The 15,505-nt window shown below is 40.3% G+C and overlaps 1 protein-coding gene across 3 annotated transcripts in view; it reads right to left on the reverse strand.

Annotated features, from left to right (window-relative positions):
• The window catches only part of PACSIN2 (protein kinase C and casein kinase substrate in neurons 2), a 54,790-nt gene extending 47,115 nt beyond the window's left edge, over window positions 1-7,675 (reverse strand). For 2 of the 3 annotated variants that reach the window (XM_053943298.1, XM_053943297.1), the window contains exon 1: window positions 7,544-7,675. The gene's annotated coding sequence lies outside the window, so the exon portion shown is untranslated. The remainder of the gene's footprint in view (window positions 1-7,543) is intronic. The other variant, XM_053943295.1, reaches the window with a different exon arrangement.
• Between the last annotated feature and the right edge of the window lie 7,830 nt (window positions 7,676-15,505).

The following is a 15,505-nucleotide window of genomic DNA, read 5'->3' on the forward strand; positions in this document are numbered from 1 at the left end:
TAACAAAAGCTAGAATGTTGGAAGATAGCAGAATGAACACAGAAATAGTTGTATTGGTAGACTGCAAATATTTTTAAAGCTCCTTTATTATCCTTACTGTAACAACCTTCACAACAATGCTATCACTCAATGTAGTAACAAGGCAGAAGATGAATAATCTTATTTGACTGGTATGATTATTAGCCCACAAATTAGAAATTAAAACTACTTAGGAGCCCAAACCAGGTTTTGTTCAAGAATTTTAAAATACAATTTGGGATGCTCTAGCATGCTCAGCACAAAGAATCACCCTGACAATGCTCAGGCACTCCCTCCTTCATGCTCCTGAAAGAAGCCTTTCTCCCCATCCCTGGAAAAATTACCTGAGGTGGTACAGAATAACCTCGAGGTCCTGGCCATGCCCCTCCCTGCCTACTGCAGAAATTAACCTGTCCTGGCCAGAACCAGGACAGGTTAATTTAATAAACAGAACAAGAGAGATTCCATCTGAGTATACCAAGCTGATAGTTATTACAAAGTAAAAAGAAAGATACTATACAACCAAATCCTTAGCATCACTTTCTTTTTTATGAGGACACAATCCTGACTGATGGTTTCATTATTCTGATCAAGATACAGAATAATACAAGCTGACGTTACATTTATTTTAAGCCCTGAAAAGACAGAGTCAAGAAATATTACAAAGCTGGATGTGTTAATCAAGGTACTGCTAAGCTATTTATCATTATTATTGGTGACCTGTGAACAGACCAGGAATCATGACTGATCTACTGCCCAGACAAATTTTAAAAAAGCCTGAAGAAATATTTAAGATAAGACCAAAATCAGTGCTGATAAACCTATCTGGACTGTTTGCTGAAACGAGCACAACCTAAAGATCCTAATCTGCAATTCACATTGGACTGTACCAAGAGAAAGTTTAATTTCCCTATCTCATAAACATGAACTAATATTCTAAGCATCAAGTTTGAGGAATTCTGAAATGGAGCAGAACACTCAGCTGAATGTGCTCAATGAATTTTAGGATATAAATACAGTGCTGTTAGGTATGCAGCTAGAAGTATATATTATCTGACTATGAATCAGAGAGATTACCCTCTTAGAGGCAGCAGGACTAATTAGCTAACTGGGCACCTAACAGCATTGTGGTAGACTACATCCGTTTTATCTAAAGGTGAAATTTTCTTTGTGGAGTTATCAAATTCCAACAGGGATTCATTCTAAGTCCTATAGATGGTCTTTTTCAGAAAAGATCAGATGATTACAAATAGTTCTTTCCTGAACTAAAAACTATCAATAATTCTTCTGTTTCTTCTGCATACTATTAGCAATTGGATAATCAATCTAATTACATAGTTTAAGAGCAGCAGCAATTAAAATCTGTTTAACCAAATAATAATATCTTAAAATGTCTACAGAATGTTAATGCATGATCCACCTACCTAAACTGCCTATTCATTAAAGTCATCTCCAACACCTGCTGCTGAGGATACAGCCAAATTTGCAGCCCATGGAGGACCCCAGAGTGGAGCCATGAAAGCCCAAGGGGGATTGTGACTCCCCAATGGGTAGCCCAGGCTGGAGCAGGCTCCTGGCAGGAATTGTGACCCTGTGGGGCACCCACACTGGAGCAGGCTGCTCCTGAAAGACTGACTCCCTGGGAAGTACCCACACCACAGCAGTTTGTGAAGAACTGCAGCCTGAGAGAATTCATGTTGAAGAAGTTTGTGGAGAGCTGTCTCCTGTGGGAGGAGAGAAAGAGTGTGAGGAGCAAAGAGTAGCTGAGATAAACATGTGAAGAACTGACTGCAACCCCCATTCCTTGTCACTCTGTGCCACTCAGGCAGAAAAATCAGGAGTGAAGTTGAGCCTGTGAAAAAGGGTTGGTTGAAGGTGTTTTAAGATTTGGGTTTATTTCTCACTACTCTACTCTGACTTGATTTGCAATGAGTTAATGTCCCTGAATCAAGTATATCATAACTGGGGCGTGATCCCTGTCTGTCCTTATCTCAACTTGTGAGTCTTTTGTTATAGTTTCTCTGTCCTGTCCAGTTAGAGTGACAGAGTTGCTTGGTGGCAGCTGGCATCCAACTGTGGTCATCTCAGCATAGGCCATCAATGACACAGTAACAGAATAAAACTTTTTTTTCACTTAATTTCCCATCTAGAACTCTATTTGCTTAAGACACATTGGAAGTGTGCTTTGGGAAGTGGCACTAAGAATCAACAGTTATTGGCAAAAGTTATTCTTTATCCATATGTGCTGGTTGTTACTACTTTCAGTTGCACCAGCTTTCAAAAACAACAAAAACCTCAACTCTCACAGTCCTAACATAATAATCAGTGAGAAGGCAATATTTGCAGGTGTGGGTGTAACAGTTTCTAAGAATTTAACTGCCCAAAAGAGGAAAAGCTAACTACTCAATTTATTTCTATCTGTATCTGAATGACACTAGACTGACAGCATTCTTTATATGAAGCTCACTAACACACAAAAACTAATGAAAAGTTGCATAAAGGAAATGGTTACCCAGTTTCTCCTATATAAAACAGCATGTTCACATTTTGGAATGGAACCGTAACCTCACTCAACACAGCAAGAACTTAGGAGTAATTTCCTTCAAATGAGTTCCCTCTAGACCTTAAAGCAAGCTGTTCAGCAGCACCTAGAAATTAAGCACAATTATATGTTGACCAGATATCAGATTACTTCAAGTGCTTAGATTATTTCAGGTAATTGAAAAATGAGTTTTGAAGCTTTCATTTTTAACTATTAAGGGACAAAGAAAACCTGAAGACTTTGGAAAAAATGTTTTTGAGAATATTATTCAAGGACTGTGGAAGTAAGCATGCTTACAAGTTGACGATGCATACATGTGGCTCCATTAAATACAGAGAGTTCTTTTAACAGAACTGTACCTGTTTATCCATTTATCATTTCTCCCAAAAAGAAAGCAGCATTGTTCCACTCAGCAGAGAGGTAGATATCTGTCAAATTGCCAAGAAAGCCTCAATTAAGCGAGAGGATGACAGGTTTAAATCAAACCACAACCATGTCCCGTTTGTCCTATGACTCACTGCAGATTATTTATTAAAATCTGTACTTCACATTACCCCTTTTATAAAGGGCACATTGAGCATATTCACTCTGCACCTTTTATTTAACCCATTAAGTCAGAAATTAGGAAAAAAACCAGCTCATTATATTCTTTGTCATATTAAAGTTAATCAAGTATGGCTGTGCATCTGCTATTGAGAATAAAAGAAAATACTGAAAAAAAAAATCTTATTTCAATATTCAGCTACTATTGTTATGCCAGGTTAGAAGTTCTGTGCAAGCTGGTTTTGTAACCCAAAACCCTGGCTGTGAAATGCCAGGCACAAAAACTCTGCTAGGCCTTTCAGAGCCCAGTGTACATACACATTTTGTTGCTACAATCACCACATGGCAATAGATATACCTGGTATGTGGGAGAGATTTATGTACAATCATACATGAATGGCAGACTTATGAGCCCTGTTTGTGCTACTCATGCACAAAGACACAATAAAATAAGACAGAAAGAATATCACACTTCTGCAACAAGGACTTCAGGATGAACAGTACAGTGACACCAAAGTCAGCCAGTTTTATTAGTAGCAAATGACTTATTACTTTATATCAAAAGCTAAGAGCTTGCAAGTACAGCAGGATTCCATGATGCATTAATCAGAACAGGCATAAGAAGATACTTAGAACATACTTTCACATCCACAGTATCACTTGAAGTCTGAGTGGTGCCCATTTTCAGGGCATATACTATGTTACATTTACAAGTTTATGTCAAAAGATGACATAAAATCCAGCCTTTCTGGTTTCAGTAAAACTCTGTCAAATAAATATTTAATAATACCATACACACCATTTGCATAATTTCTGCTGTTTATACTGTAGCCTGGTTTGTCATTCACTGCTCTAGGGTATGTGATAAAAGGCAAAGAAGGTTGTTTAAAATTTTTAGTCTATAGATGCCTTGGAATTAGTCCTTAAAGCAGAGTCCTACACAAGCAGAAAGGATTAGCAATATGCACTGGCCCAAAGCCAAACAGTTCAAGATAAAGGTTTCCAATACTATCAAAATACTTACAATATTTTTGTAAATATTTACAAATACCTTGTGTAAATCAGAACAGTTTTAAAATATTTGCATAATCTAAAAATTTGAACCAAACCACTTTACTTAAAGCCTGAGAGACATTTTCTTTTTGCCTTGGAGCTCATTACTCTGCAGTGTTACAAGAGCCCTGTTAGTTCTACCCCTATTTACTAATTAGGGCTGGGAACCTCCTCAAATATTGACACATCCTGTCCACCGAGATCCACAGGACTCCTTAGCAAGTGCACCAGTGGCACAAGCAGAATCCCTCACACTACAAGAAGCACTTATCAGGGCAGATTCTAGACCAACACCATTAGAGAAATTTGGATTATCCTCCTCCCCTTAGCAAGACACCTTAAAGGATAAAACATAAAGGAACAACATTCAAGTCTCATGACAAATTGGACTATGGAGACTGTGAACCAGCCCCAGAGTACAGCAGCTGTTTTACTGTGCACTCCAGGTTATTCTTCTGAATCCCAGTGAGCCAACCAGCCATGTAACGTTCATATTAAATACAGCATTCTATTCAATCACAGAGCACTTAGCTTGGTTTATCTCAGCACAGTTACATCACTCTTTTAGTTACTACTCCTTCCTTTTCATCTCCTGGGAATAGTTCATCATTACATTAAGTCAAAAATCAGTGACCGGGTTTAATTGCAAGGAACAGTGTCACCTCCTGATGTTCTGGGGATTATGACAGAGTCTGAATTAAATCCCATGTTACAAAGAAGTTGTTAATCTCACAGACTAGTCTTAAATTCAAGCATTAGACACTTCATTCCAGGCCTCGAGCAACAGGAAAGTCATTAAATCATAGTATGTTTTTTAAAGCAGAGATTCTAAGAACTAAAAAGGCACTCATGTTTTAGTTTATATGTATGTTTAAAAAATATATTAACAAAAAAAAAAAAACAACCAAAAAAAAAAAAAAAGAAAAAAAAAAAAAAACAACAAAAAAAAAAAAAAAAAAAAAAAAAAAAAAACAAAAAAAAAAACCACCTTTGGTCTGCATCTACCCTTCTCCTGGCTTAATGCACGAGAAGATGCAGTTTTTCCAGGAGCTGCTTCAGTAACAAAACAGGCACCAACTCAGAAACAGAAAGCTACCTTTTAGCTACTTTGTATTACAACACAGATTTGTACAAGCACAGGCAACTTTTGACTGGCAGCACTGCTAACCATTTTATCCAATTCCTGCAATAAGCACAGAATTTTCTTAGCCTTCATTTACAGGCTACCCATTCAACCCACAGTCACCTTCAGGCTCATTTTAACCCCAACAGGGAAGCACAGAACTGACATATGGACATCTTTAAGCATGCAGCTCACTCAGCTCTAGAGCAGGAAAAGGTGTCTATATGCTCCACAGACAGACCACAAGAACAAAACTTCTCATTCCTGACACTAAATCATCCAAACATGTCACCTGTAAAAATAACAGGTTCACTGATTTCAGATCAACATTCAAGTGGCTTGTCACAAGAAAAGAGAGCAGACATCTACCCACTAGAAAGATATATCATCTAGGTATTTTCTGAAGGCACTGTTTAAAAACATTCATAGACCACAATGATCTAGACCACAAACAAAAAGCCATTTTATTATGATGATATATCAAAGGCATAAAAAAAGAAAAAATTGATCCAGATTTGCAAACTATTTCCTAAAGGGAGTTTGGAGCACTTCAGCACAGAACAGTCCCGGCAAGGTGGCACCTGCACACCTCTTCTGCTCACCACACTGAAGCTGTGGTGTACAGAGATCAGGCATCTCTAAGATGATGCTGCACTGTACTCAACAGACATGCTCCTTATGCTAATATGTGCTCCTGTTTAAGCTGATTTAGCCATAATTGGCAGAATATAACTACTATCTTTGAAGGCAAATTGCAAGTTTGACAAAATATAATTTCAGGTAGGTACAGGTATAAAACAGCCAGCACATGAGCATTCAGTGTTAATAACCTTAATAGTAAAGAATGCAATTAACAAGTTTTGACCATCTGAAACACAGCTGGCAAACTTTTTTAGTTTGAGAATGATCCTTTTGTTGCATTAAACCAGAATGAAAACTCAGTTGCTTACATAATGCAGCCTTCACTATGGCTCTTATAATAATGCACTACCATTGTTTTAAACTTTTAAAAGCAGGGGAAAGGTTTTTGGCTTTAAAGGAGAGCTGAAAAGATGATGGCATTACATCCAAATTAGCAGAAGGGAACCCCTCACCCACTCCCCAACAGCAAGAGAGAACAGTCTCGTGGCAGCCTTTTAAGCAGGAGGTCGTGGAGCGCAACAGAAACAAAAGTGCCTAGCACATCCACGGCTTGTTTTTTTACCCCAGTCTGTGTCAAATGAGCAAACTTACACAAACAGGTACAGGAAACATAAGGAGTGGTGAACTAGCTTTAAATTATCCTAGCTAATCTACTATTTTAATCTAGTAATTCAAGCGTTTAAAACTGCAAGACTGCATTTACTTTTCAAAATGTTCAGTTTACAAAGGACAGCATATGGCACTTGCATCTTTCTGGCTTCCTTCAGTGCTCAGGCAAAAGGATGACTAAATCTATCAGCTTCTGAGTCACTCCAAGCAGAGACAGCTGAGAAGGACAGATACAGCGAGCCGGGCAGACACTGTACACATGCTGTTCTTCCCTAACCAGGTAGCCTCAGTGCACATAAAGAAATGTCTGTCTCTCACACAGACGTTTCGCCCTGGGACATGAGGAGATTCTTTCCATAGGCCAAAAAAGGGAAAGTCAAGATAGAAGGAGGCAACTACAAGACCAAGAAGCTTGACTGAGCTGGGTCATTACCAGTACTCAGGAGGGTCTGAGCTGCCTAAAACCTCACTCTCCCCCGTAGAAACATCTTCTCCCACCAAATCAGCATCGTTACCTGCCATCATCTGGGGCGCCGGGATTTCAAAGCCGCGAGCAAAAACCCAGCTGCTCAAGTTTACGACTCCATCCTCGCCTTCTTTTCCTCCCCAAACCAAAGCCGCCACCACACCGAGTGGGTCACTAAACTTCCCCGAGCAGGGAGCTCTCCCCTCCTACAGGAACCGAGCCAGTGTCGTCATCCCTCGCAAGCCCCAGCCCTGCCCTTCCCCGCCTGGCGCCGTGCAAGGAGAGCTTCACCTTCCCCGCGCCCGCCGCAGCGCCGTGGGGTGGGCGACCCGCACCCAGCGGGCTCCCCGAGGGTCGTCCCCCAGCCCGGCCCGCTCGGCCTGACCCCAGCACGGGCAGCGCCGCCGGCCCGGCCGCGGCACCAGCGGCTCCCCCCGCCCGGACCCACCGCCCGCCATTGCCCAACGGCTCCGACGGGGATCCCAACCCGGCCGCCAGCTCGAGCCTCTCCCGAAGGCAGGGCCCTGGGGCGCGGAGCGAGCCTCACCTGCAGCGCCGGGACCTGCCCGTCGCCCGTGCCCGGTGGGGGTGGGGGATGACGAGACACCGAGAGCGCGGCAGAACCCGACCCCTGCCCTCCGCTCGGCGCCGCCGCCGTCCCCTGGCGCCCGCCCCCTGGCGCCTCCCCATTGGCCGAGAGCGCGGGCAAGCTCCCGCTCCGCCGCCGCCTATTGGCTCACCGCGAGTGCCAATCAACGCCGCTTCCCCGTCGGGGGTGGTGAGGGCCGGTGCGCGTGCCCGCCGCCGACGCGCGCTCCCCGGCGGCCGTCGGGGACAGCCAGAGCCCCGCGCGCGGCCCCGGCCCCGGCCCGGGCTCACCCCGGGGGGCTCCGACTGTCCCCGGACCGGGCTCACCGGCTGCCCGGCCCGCCCGGCCGCAGCGTCAGCCAGGTGTCCGAGTGTAGGAAACCGTGACAGGAGCACTGCGGAACGTGGCAGGCCGCGGCGGGAATAACACTGCGTCCGTGTCCCGTTTCCACGGCGGGGCAGGGTGAATAAGCAGATGTTGTTTCCCGAAGCGAAACGTGAGCGAGTTGACAGATCTCGAGAAGTGTCGGGGACTTTTCCGCGCCCAGCAGCGGTGCAGGCGCTGAATCCGCCGGCACTACGGCACCGGGAGCGCCCGCTCGGGGCCGGGCTGGGCTGAGCTCGCAGCTGCCCCGGGCACGGGCTCAAGGACAGGGACCACCTCTGACACGGCACTGCTGGTTTGGTTACACCGCCCTCCGCGGAGCCACGCGGTTCTCGCTCAGTATCACAACTGGTACTCGCGCCTTCGCCTATCTTTCGGATTTATTTGTTTTAGACAGAGAACTATTTCAAGTTGCAAGCAGCAGCCATCACGGTGACCTTCATTCGTCCCTTCAGCCTTTGCCTTCTCCGCTGCTAGTTTCTACATTTCCCTCCCATCTGCCCTTCTCATCGCTGCTGTGCCTCCAGCGCTGTCCCCGGGGACAGCCTGGTTTGAGGACAGCAAGAGCTCTGGATCACTGGGTAGGGCTGCAAAACAGTCCTATGAGTACTTTCCTCTTGGCCGTGTTTCTTATGCAAGTCCACATATAATCAGATCGATGCCAAGTCTTCCTGTACTCTTTCACTCAGTCTGTGACTCATTAACTTTAGTTCACTTAGATTAGTTGAGTAGGATTGTAAGACCATAGCACTGGGATAAAATTTATCTTCTGAATGTCCTTGACGAATGGATTTGGATTAATTGCTATTAACATTACTGTGAAATTTGGCCAGGTTGGTAAGCTTCCTAAGACTGAACATGGTTTCTCCCTTCCCTAGTCTGCCTTTCTTTACTCTCATGTGTTGAAAGTTAACAGTTCACATTTGAGAGGATAAATCTTGTAATTTATTATTTCTTACAGTTCTGACCAGAGCTGCACTTTAGTTTTCTACAGTCTCATTAATGTGAGATCAAGCTTGCTTTACAGCACACTACAGGGGACATATACGATCATAAATACTGCTCTTTCTGTAAGGAATTAAGCTTCTGTTTTGCCTAGAGCATTGTCAAAGCTGGAAATTCTTCCATGCCAGAACACTTAGATTTTCTTCAATCTAACATCAAAACAGTCATTCATTTCTGTTTGCTCAAATAATGCTCAAACTTGTTCAAAGATGGAAGAAACAGAACAGGAATTCAGAGTAAATCATAGAACAGAGCTCATACTGCGATGAAAGGGAATTCCAGTTTGGCAGAGGACAGAACCTGCAGCCTGGGGTGGACTGGCACAGAAAATCCCCAACTATTCCACACAGAGTTCATTGAATGCCACCACCTTGTGCCCCAAAATCACTCCACTGTGCATAAACCCAATGCTGATTGCATCTGTGCCACTCCCTGTGAAAACCAGGGCCCATGTTCTTATCTTAGGCCAGTTTGGGGACAACTACTGTAAAAGGAGTAAGAAATGTATCTTCAAGCCCTGAGTCTGGAGGCACAAACTATCAGACAGTCTTTTAACAATGAAGAGAATATTTCTCAAATCAGCTATTCCCATGCATTGACTTCGCTAGGCTGATGTACTGCTTATACATTATATATATATTTACATATATAACATATATATATTACATTATAATATGTACATGGAAATTGCATACAATTTATTACTCCATTTACATATATTTTACTGTGTTTCCATATATACACTTACTATACTTTTTATATATATATAACATATAATACCTAATATATAATACATAATTAATATATATTATATATTATATACACACACACATATAGGTACAATAAATTCAGCCCTTGTGTCATAGTGGAAAGGCAGTATGTTATTTTGGGAGTCACATTCATATGGAATTTCAACTGGCTTCCAAGGGAATGGAGATTGATCAGAAATGAGGAATTTACACAACATTTTTGCACAAACGACTGGACTCAGATTTTAGTACAACCTGAGAATTAACAATTGTGTTTTTCATTGTTTCACTTAAACGTCTTTATGATTCAACTAGCATCTTTGTAACTGCTAGGAAACATATTTATAAATGCTATGAAATAATAATTTTGAAAATAAAAAAATCAAGACTATTAGCTGGAAAAAATAAAGCTTACCAAAAGGCAATTTTAATGAACATCTTAATTTAATATCTGGAAGTTTCTCAAGGTGCCCTTTTGGGAATAGTATTTTTGAGCCTGCTAAATATTCTTCTCTGCTTGCAAGATGTTTTCTATCCTTTTGACAGTTAAATGAAAAATGCCTGGACACCTTTGGAAGCCAGTAAGACAATAAATGTTATCAGAGTTTTGAAAATATATTTTTAACTGTCAAGTTTTTACCCCATTCCAAGTGTAGTATTTGAAACAATTTGGAAGCAACATTATTAGAGTCACCTTAGTATACTTTTGAATCAACACTATTGCTCTTCCTGTGAAGAAAGCAGAATTTGCACTGTACATGCAAGTACATTAATTTGACTGCATTACTTATAGTAATACAGTTTAATGGCTGTAGAAATACATACAGAGCTTGAGGCTACACACACTGAATAAATACATATATGCACTTGAAAAACTGCTTGAGGAAATACACCTCAAAGGTTAATAAAGTACAATTTATTTCAATTGATCAAATGTAAATTGGCTTTATGTATATTCAAAAATTAACTTTTTCTCATAGTGAATTAAAAGAGATTAGTGGTCTAATTATATCTATCATCAGTGATGCAAGATCCCAGCAAGATGACACTATTATGATGCCATAAATAATTTACTTATGTAGAAAAACACACTTTACCATATTAATCTATTAATCATTTTGATTTTAGTACTTTGATATTTTTTCCTAAGTATTAAAAAGCAGTTGTTCTCTGTACATTTTCAGTTATCTTAAAAATGTGACATCCAGTGAAGATTACCCTTATCTTTTTCCTTAGAAGAACAGCTGACAGTCTCTCCAGCCCCACTGGTGAGCACTTGCTTCAGACTGTTAAGAACAGGACAGGAAGTTTGTGAGGGAAAAAAAAAAATCCGCTCATTTTAGATAAGTATCCCACGGTTATTTTTACTTTTAACACAATCTATTTTTAAATATGCTTCTTGTTTCTTCTGCTGTCCTAAGAAATTACGTGTGTCCTTTTAGGCACAAGTACTTTCCCTATAAAGAAATTCTATCTCTTGCCTTCACTCAGAACAAATTTTGTGTTTCTTGACGGCTGCCATAACATTTCAGAATTCTCTTCAAACTCCATCTCTCTTGCTAAGAAACTCCATGTGTTATAATCTTTATTTACACTATAAATGTTAATTTAAATCCTGAACCATATTTTGATTGCAAACTTAATGCTGTTAGTGACTACATATGCCAACCAATGACAACTGATTTCAGATTATTAAATTTAATTCGACTTAATCAATTTCACTGTTTCACTGCCCAACTTTGACAGGGAAAGAACCTTTCAAATAAAAGCCATGTTCTTCTCTGAAGTATTTTTTGTTGTCTCCTTGTTTTTCACGAGTGTTTTTAATTACTATTTCATACTGTCCAAACTTCTATTTTACAACAATTGTCTATGACTACCTCAAATGTGAATTATTTGCTTTTAATAGGTACAAAATTGCAGAATAATTAAGGCATACAAGACTTTCTGTCAATAGCAAAGGCATCTATATGATCATCATTACTGGGAAAGTTCAAGTATGGAGAGCTTGCCTATGTTTTGATGGCAACTTAAAAAAGGTGGAAAAACAAAGAGTCTAGCTCACACAACTTCCTACAATTCAGTATAAAACATCCAATTTTCCAAGATATTTATTTATGCTCCTTTTTCCTCTTAATAATGGCATTTTAAACAAAATTGTGGCTAAAGTCAGCTTTTCCCAGCTATCCATATTTGTTTTCTGCAGAGAAGACAGGAATAAAGTTTCTGTTGGTTTTGTTGGCTTTTTTTTTAAGAAGCCATGTAGGTCAGCATAAATGGATACCTCAGCGCCACGGGGCACAGAGTCCTTTCCACTGACCCAAAGGCTGGAGTGAACTCCTGCCATAAAGCAGGCACAGAATGTCAGCTCCTTTCTGTAATTTCCATCCAAATCAACTGAAGAGCAACTGCTTGAGCAACAGCACCAGTTAATAGTGCCACAGTAAAGCCCTTCCTTTACCACAGATAAATGAGCTCTGCCTGACATGTTCTGCTGATGAAATGCAGGACTATATATCTTCTGTGAATTGTCTATTGTTTTGCTGAGTTTATAGCAGGAAGTGAATCAGGAGACAGGGACATTTTAGGCAGAAGTCCTATTGTAAAGCCAACAGTAATGAAGTAGCTTTAGGAATAATACTGTTTCTTCTGTACTAATTAAGCTCTTCAAGCCATGTACAGAAGCTATTTTCTGTGAATCTTATTAATTCCTTCCATGTCAAAGAATTAATAGGGAGAAAGGTTAGTGCCCAGGAAGCAAGCCCCACTATTCAACTCTAACAATAAACTCCTTCTACACTGATGCCATTATAACAATTCCTGTAGCTGTTTAGAGCTTGTCAATTTAATTCTTCATACAATACTGTCCTTATGCCAGGGAGCACTGGAGCATATGAAGAACAGCATTTTAGGACTGAGACACACATTTATTATCAGCTCTGCCTGGCAAGTTGTTATACTAGCTAAAGTCAGAACTTTTGAGAACTCTTACTTCTGATTTATTTTGCTCCCCTGAAAGCCAAAACAGTTTCTTTGTGAGATACATTTGGAGGATGACTGGCCCAAGGCCACAGTTAGTTACTAATAACTAAGAGCTTTGTCTGCTCGCAGTCACTCAGATTTAAGTCCTCTCAGTCAGAGTTGAAACAGGCTTTAACCTTTTGGAGAATCAGACTCCAGCAAAAAGAGCTACCTTACCTCTGAATGAGAGCATCCACATAAGGTTTGTCATCTTTTATTACACATCAGCATCACTCCTGTAGTCAATTCTCCTGAATTCCTGCCGCAGACACTTGCCTCAAGCGGGGAGCACATCTCCCTCATCACCTCCGTTCCAGCTCTGAGCAGAGCATGCTCCAGGCTCTCAGCAGCCTGGGCAACACTTGGTACCATTAGTTCTGTCCTACTACAGCAGGAGATTTAGTTAAAGATGCAGAAGTGAAAAGGTGAAGATTTTATCTCTGAGTAAGCAATTAAAGTTTTCCCTTTCAGTTTCTCTTCCTCTTAACTCGATTTGCACCTTTACCTTTCAAGACCAGGCACAAACCAGCATAATATCCACATATCACCCTCCTCCTCCTCCCACTATGAGTTATGACTGCTTTTGTTTCCTTGGCACCCTCCAAGTCTGCAGAAAAGCTGCTTTATGCACACTCATTCCAGCTAACACAGACTCTTTCCTTACTCAAATTCCTTCAGAGAATTTTTCAACCAAGACTTAAAAACAGACATTATGTAGCAACAGAGCTTTCTAATTTTGAGTTTCTCAAGAACATTTCACTGACGTACACAAGGCCTCAAGTTCTGCATAGAAAAGGAAGAATTGCTGCTCACTTACAGATTTTTTTCCTGGAGCTTGTGTTGTGGTTTTAAGCCCAGCTGGAAATGAAACACCACCCAGACACTCGCTTAGCTCCCTCTCTTCCCCTTCCCACACTTGTGGAGTAGGAAGGAGAATTGAAGTAGAACTTGTATGTTGAGACTAAAATAGTTTAATAATTGGAAGTAAAATAAAATGCAATAATAATAGTTAGTAGTAGTAATAATAATAATAGGGGAAAAAAATCACAAGTGATGCACAATACAACTGCTCACCATCTGCAGACCCCCCCTTCCCAAACCCAAATCAGACCTGTCGAGTTACTCCCCCAGTTTAGAGACTGGCCATGACATTCCATGGTGTGGAATATCCTGGCCAGTTCAGGTCACCTGTCCCAGCTGTGCTCCTTCCCTCTTCCTTTTGTGCACCTCCTCACTGGCAGAGCATGAGACAAGATAAAAAAATAGTCCTGGACCTAGGATAAACACAACTTAGTAAAAACCCAAAACATCAGTGACATATCAACACCATTCTTATTCCAAATCCAAAACATAGCACTGCAACGGGCATTGAGAAGAAATTAACTATCCCAGTTGAAACCAGGACAGTTTACTACTGATAATCACAAAACCAATCTTAGTATATTAGAATTCCATGTTATTTCAGTTTTGTTCCTTAAAACTCTCTTTACATGTTTTTTACATGTTTTTCATGTTAGAAGTGATACAATAATTAGGCCTTCAAACTTCAACCTCTGCAAAAAGCCTGTCAAGAAAAGGAAATAAGGAGAAAGCAGTCTGATGTATATAATCACTACACTTCTGTTTTTAAAAAGAAAATTGAATGAGATCAGGAAGAGAGGGTCATTGCATTTGCAGTGTCTTTGAATTCTTGCTCTTTAAAGAGAACATTGCATGATTAAATTCATGTTTGGGTCAGCAAGATAAATTACTAGTAATACATTAGTTGGAGATATAACTAAAATGCGGTATCAACATTTGAAGACTTAATTCTAATTCTGAGATTATTTACTACATAGTCAAAGATTCCTATCAGGTTTTTATTTTCCTTTTTTTTTCCCCTAGTTAGTAATATTTCAATGCTTTTATTTTGAGGTAGTACTAAAAATTTACTCGATATTTTATAAATATGTTTCATCCCTAAGGGTTTGAAATATGCTTTCCCAATACTACACTGGGCCAGAGAGAATGATTTACATGTTTAGAACTGACGGGTCTGCTACAAAAACATTTTCCATATAAAATACTTCTTTATAAATACTTTATTTTACTTAATGTATCTGCTATACACTGGGACAGAAATCTTTGAAAGCAACAGCAAGATTTCCAGTCCCAAGTTTTGAAATATTGAACACTGAGGATGCAAGCTTGAATGAGCTGACCCTAAGTTAGCAGACACCCCCTAAACAATTACATAATAATATCCAGTATATTAGTATATTACATACTAATATATTCAGTATATTAGTATATTACATGTATATTAGTAATATTACAGATAGCACCATTACTATTTTGTGTTGTTAATGTCTATGCTCTGGAGGCCCTGATTCAACTCATTGCCTACCTGAAATAACACCACTGCCAACACAGAGCACCACCAACAAACCCATTTGGAAAACAAAGATTGTTTAGATATTTACTAATATCTACTACTAGTATTTATTTACTATTATCAGTATTAGATCATTGTGAAATCAGACCTAAAAGTATCCCCTGGATTCAGTCTCCATAGCCTTCCACAGCAATAAATCCTAAAAACCCAAACCTGGTTTTGCTGTCATGTTAAGCCTTCCCAGAAAGGAGTGCTACTGCTGCAATACAAGAATACCACAACAACACATCCTCTGTCCTAGCCACTACAGAAATAAATCACAGGCAGTGAGAGAAAGCTGCATTTTCTTTCTATCACAGCACCCTTGTTATGTTACCTGTCTGTCAA

Source organism: Vidua chalybeata, chromosome 5, assembly GCF_026979565.1.
Source record: "Vidua chalybeata isolate OUT-0048 chromosome 5, bVidCha1 merged haplotype, whole genome shotgun sequence".
Taxonomy (NCBI): Eukaryota; Metazoa; Chordata; class Aves; order Passeriformes; family Viduidae; genus Vidua; species Vidua chalybeata.